A 6,309-nucleotide genomic window follows, 5' to 3' on the forward strand; every position below is an offset into this window, starting at 1 on the left:
CCTGGTATTCTGGCTAGACTCCACCCCCACAGTATCTGGCTATAGCCAGGTATGCTCTTCACCAGTTACCTGGCAACAACAAGGTAGCCCAGCCCACTATAAAAGGAGCTGCTTGGCCCCTTCTCTCTCTCTTAAGCTCTTCTCATTCTCATCTCTAGCTCTCTTCCCTCCACCCTTTCCACGTGGCCATGGCCGACCTCTCCTTTTCTACCTTCTCTCTTTCACTCTGCCCTTCTACAATAAATCTCTAAAACCATGGACCATCTCTGCTCATCAAGACTCCATATGTTGGGGCAACAGAGCAGACTTTCCTCTAAAGAGCTACGTCTAATCTCCTGCTGGAAGGCCTTCCTGCACTCCAGCCATAGTCCAGACCAAGGGCTCTAGCCCACGTGGGAACCTCCCAGTGCCCCCCTTCCCCCTGCCTTCTTCTCCCTTCGACTGTGGGGCTGACCAAGCTGCCCCCAGGACCCCAACTTTGTTCTCAACTCTTCTGCAGTGTCCAGTGACATCTTGCAATGCCCAAGAGCTAGAACCTGTCATCTATGGCCTCCATGAGGCCCAGAGACCTCAGACTGCTCCCTCTCCATGCCCCATGTACTGGGGTTCCGTGGCTTCCCACAGCCAGACATCCACCTGGGACTATGTGGAGAGCGCACAGCAGTCCCCTGAGTCTGCCTGCCCAGAGCACCTGAACTCTGGTGGGCCACAGGTTCTCTCCCACCCCCCTTTATTTCCCATATGCATTGCCAGACAGCCCAACCAGTGCCAGCAACCAGCTCTGTGATCCTCAGCCTATACAGGACCAGGGCCATTGTACCCCCCCTTTACTGGAGGGAGGAGTGGGAGGAGACCCCCAACTTCCCGGTCCCACCATAGGAACCCAAAGTCCGAAAGCCATCTCCCCTGATACTATGGTGGCTCTCCCACTGAGTGCATATGGGCCTCTAGATGCTAAGCGATTTAGGCTATGCCATATTGTCCCTTTTCTTTGGTTGACTTGTACAAGCCCCCCCCCCCCCCCCACACACACACATATACACACACCTCCCTTTTCAGATAACCCCAAGGGACCTATTAATCTCTTTGAGCCTGTTTTATTTACTCATCAGCCCACCTGGGATGATATCCAACAACTAATGAGAGTGTTCTTTATGACAGAAGAAGAGAGAGGATAATGCAGGAAGTCAGAAAGAATGTTCCCTCAGACACAGGGCACCATCAATTGACCAGGCTGTCACAGATAGCAGGTTTCCCCTGACTAGACCTGACTGAGACTTTAATATGGCAGAAGATAAGGAGTACCTGAAGGTCTACCGCCAGGCTCTGTTGGCAGGTGTCAAGGGGGCGGCACGACAGCTCACAAATTTGACCAATGTATGTGATGTTAAGCAGAAACCTAACTAGTCGCCCACAGCCTTTCTAGAGTGACTCATGGAGGCATTCTGTCAGTAAACACTCTATGACCCCAGCAGCGAGGATCACAATGCTCCTGTGACTACGGCTTTTATAGACGAGGCTAGTAGAGATATCAGGAAAAAGCTTCAGGGGCTAGAGGGACTACAGGATAAATTGTTGAGGGATTTAGTGTAGGTTGCTGAGAAAGTCTACCATAACAGGGAGACAGAGGAGGAGGAGTAAAGAAAGAGAAAGGAAAAGGACAAAAGGTAGATGAAGAAAAGAAAAGCGACAGGAAAGGAATTTACAGAGAATCTTGGCTACAGAAGTTAGGGAAAGCAGAGAAGAGAGAGGCCAACCAAAGAGAGACAGAAAACCCCTTAAAAAGAACCAGTGTGCATATGCAAGGAGAGGGGCCACTGGGCCAGAGAGTGCCCCAACAAACAGAAGCCGGGGGTGGGAAATCCCAGGCTTTGGGAAAAGCACCTCAAAATGATGAAGGTGGTAGCCCTGGGTGAAGATTTCAAGACAGCTTAATATTGACTCTGTGATATATATATTTCTTATGCAAGTCTACAACAAAAAAAGAGCAAAGTGAGGAGTACAATTTGAAGATAAAAAGAAATGCACCAGGAAATTTAATGTTTGAGCCATGGCCTGTGCTGAAAGAGAGGAAAAGATTAACGAAAGGCCTGCTTTGGAATGGAGTACAGGAAGGGAATCCGCAGAGCAAGACCCTACCCAGGAAAAAGGAAAGGCCTGAGGAATTTTCAGCCCCTGAAAAGCAACAACAATGGTAAGCTTATGCAACTGTGATTCAAGTGGTTGGGGGTTGGGGGAGCTCTATCCCAAGATAGCAGTTGAACTTTAAAGTATGTTCAATGTGGTTCCGGCTTTTGATTCCATAAGGATGAGTTAAGGGATCACATGATCTTCCTCTCTGGTTAATGAGAGCCACTGAGGCCAGGCATATGACAGGGGAGTCGCTGCTTGAAGGGCCAGAGAAGCCATTGCATAAAGCTGTGAAAATGAAGCCAGCCAGGAAACATCTTCCAAGGAGAACTGCAGGCAGGGGATGAAACCCATCCAAGAAAGGAAAGTGTGTTGTTGCTGTCAACAAAGCTGGAAGGGCAGAGGCATCTAAGCCCACTGATATCAGACATGGAGCTACAGGATGTAGTTTGCCTTGCTGGGTTTTGGTCTAGTTTTGGTCCAGTATTTCCTTGGTGTGCCCTAGTTTGGGATGGCAATGGATATTCTGTGCCACTGTATGTTACTTGTATTTGTATTCTTTATTTTACAGGGGTTACAGTTAAGAGATCATCCCGAGTCTCAGAAGAGACTTTGCATTCTGAAACAGTGTTAAAACCAGAAAAGACTACAGAGACCTTTGAAGTTGGATTAAGTGTGTTTTACATTATGATATGGCTACAGGCCTATGGGGCTAGAAGAAGAATGCAGTGGTTTGAATGAGAGCACACCAGATAGCCTCATATATTTGAATACCTGGTCCCTAGATAGTGGAACTAATTGGGAAGGTGGGGCTTCACTGGAGGAGGTATGTCACTGGGGGTGGACTTTGAGGTTTCAAAAGCCCACGACATTTCAGTTAGCTCCCTTTGCCTCTCAGCTGTGTCTCAAGATATGAGCTCACAGCTGCTCCTACAGTACCATGCCTGCTGTCATGCTTCCCACCATGATAGTCGTGGACTCTGACCCTCTGAAATCATAAGCTTCACATGAAATACTTTCTTTCATAACTTGCCTTGGCCATGGTGTTTTATCATAGCAATAGAAGGCTAACTTAGAAACTGACCTTGAACTCACTATGTGCCTAGGCTGACCTTGAACTGGTTTCCCCGCCACCATTTTTTTCTTTTCTCATATAATACATACATCCCAACTGCAGCCTCTCCTTCCATCACTCCTCCCAGTCCCCCACCACACACCTCTCCTCTTCCCCTAATTTACTATTTATTCCAGTTTCCTTTCAGAAAAAAAGCAGACATCCTAGTGCTATCAACTGGACACAGCATAACAAGATGCATTAATCCCTGTTCATTTTTTTTAAGGCCATACATATTCAATCAGGAAACCTCCACCTAATTTGACTACATTGCAAAGGCTCTATCTTTAAAATCCACACTGAATTACATCTTCATCCTCTTAACAACTCAGGTTGGAAAGTACCTTTGAGTAGAGAATCCCTTATAGGACAGAAACTATTCCCCAACCACAGCCGCTTACTCCAAGTTATGAATATCTATTTCATAAGCACTCACAAGTTGGAGATGAACTACTTATGTAGATGTGAAGTTTAATCACCAGGAGGCAGGAAGGTACTCCCTTTCAGATCTCCGAGATGGGAAATATAATACATTTTCATGTCTCCTTGCTATTATTTGTTGACTCATTCATTAGCTTGCATTCATGCAGCCATGCAGTAGTCAAGTCACTGAGGTCTTGGGCTCTATGCTAATCACTCTGGCTGTGGAGATGAAAAGCAGCTCTGCCCTTATGCTCTGTGTAGCCCAGAGTGTGTACGGAGAGGGGGATCAATAGCTACAATGGAGAGCAAAAGTGGGAGCTACGGAAAGCACACCCAAGGAGAAGCTCTGTGGAGAAGGCTAGGAGAGGACCCTGGCAGACATCACATCTAATACAAGAGCTCAGAATAGCCTAAAGCATAGTCTGTGGGTAGAAGCAGAAAGTTGTGTTTTATCAATACTGTTTGTTTTATTCTTGGTTCCTTAATGAAAATTCGTAAGTATTAAAAAAAATTAAAAAAGCCTCAGACCTGTATTTGCTAAAGCAAAGGGAAATGGAAGAAATGAGGGTTTTTATTTTGTTGTTGTTGTTGTTTTTGTTTTTTAAATCCTACCTACTAAAACTGGCAGGAAGTTTAATGCCTCTGTGTGCCTGTGGGTTATCAGCTGAACTGTTCTAACTTATTGATTCTAGGGAACATCATAGACATGAAACAACTCGGCAACTTAGCCATCATCTGCTGTCTTCGTATTTATCTTAAAGATGAAATGTATGCTAAGGTAGAGAGATATGAATGAATATTTTACTGATTATTTATGAGTCAAATGTGGAAGCAACCTAAATGTCTGCCCATGGGAGATAAATATATTAGGTTTAAGACTATGAAATAGAATGACACATAGCCATTAAAATATTAATTAAAAAAAACATATTAGCACGTGACTGTGTTCCAAGGCCTTGTAAGACTGAGGCAGGAGGATCATGAGTTCAGTCAGAAAAAGATCCTGTCTCAAAAAAAAAAAAACAAGGAGAAAAAACAAATCCATACACTATGTGTCAAGATGGGAAAAATGTACACATGTGTGCACACATGGGTACACAGCGAGTACACATCCAGGTATATGTGCATGCATACATGTGTGTGGAGGCTACAGGTCAACCCCAGATGGTATCCCTCAGGAGCCATCTACCTTCTCTTTAAGCACGTATGTGTACATGTGTGCATGAGCATTATGTATGTGTGTGTGTGCATATATGTGCATACAAGTGTGCATGTGTATGCATTTGTGTGTCTATGTGTGTGTATGTGTGAGTGTGTGCATGCATGCTTCTGTGTGTGTGTGTGTGTGTAAGAGAGGGGGGGTGGGGAGAGTCTGAGGAGTAAATGTGTTCTCTTCCTCTCCCTTATGTAGTTCCAGGGATTGACTAGGCCATCAGGCTTCTGGGGCAAGCACCTTTACCTGCCCAGCTTTCTCACCACCTTGGATTTTTTGTTTTTGTTTTTCAAAACAGGGTTTCACTGTATAGCCCTTGCTTTCCTGGAACTCACTCTGTAGACCTCAAACTCACAGATATCTACCTGCCTCTGCCTCCTGAGTGCTGGGACTAAAGATGTATATACCATTATGCCCTGCAAGATAGGAAATTTTTAAAATTAAAATAGTAAGCCTCAAAATGGTGATACAAAATGAACCCACATACATAGTAATGCAACACACACACATATATATAAATATATATATATATATACATATATATACACACACATATATGTGTGTATATATATCCACATATAGTTACATTTACACACATTCTCACAAATATCTATCTTTCCTGTCAGTCAAGACACTCTGAACTATGCTATGCTCCGAAATTCTCTGCTGCTTACAACCACAGAGTTTGTTTCACCATCATATGTCCTGTTGATCCCTAGCAAGCAAATGCCTGCAGGTCTCATGGCTACTCCAGGACCTATGTGGATGACCTGGACTCTATCTGAAGGCAAGATTCCATGCTTGTAGAAGCGGATAAAGAACGTGAGGACCTCTGAGATGGCTCTGAGTAGGTTCAGAAGGATGTTCGAGGCCACCAAGCAAAAGCCATTACTGCCCACCTCCTTTGTATATCTAAAACTCTTCACGTGAGAGGGAGAAAGTGCTTAGATGTCTCAGTGGTTAAGAGCAGTGGCTGGTCTTCCAGGAGACCCAGGTTTGATTCCCATATGGTGGCTGACAACTGTCTCTAACTCTAGTGTCAGGGGCTGTGACACTCTTTTCTGGCCTATGCAGATAATGTACGTGCAGGCAAAACACCCATACATACAAGAATGAAAGCAAGCAAATCTTTAACGGAAGAGAGAGAGTCATGGGAAAAAATAATTCATGCCACTCTTCTAGCGGTATGGTGACAAGATTGTAATATTTTTTACCTTGGCTTTTCAGTAGTTCTCAATTTTATTTTTTTATTTTTATTTTTTTTTAAGAATCTTGCTATGTAGTTCAGTCTTTATTTATTTATTTTTTTAAGATTTATTTATTTATTACATGTAAGTACACTGTAGCTGTCTTCAGACACTCCAGAAGAGGGAGTCAGATCTCAATACGGATGGTTGTGAGCCACCATGTGGTTGCTGGGATTTGAACT

Source organism: Mus caroli, chromosome 1 (genome assembly GCF_900094665.2).
Source record: "Mus caroli chromosome 1, CAROLI_EIJ_v1.1, whole genome shotgun sequence".
NCBI lineage: Eukaryota > Metazoa > Chordata > Mammalia > Rodentia > Muridae > Mus > Mus caroli.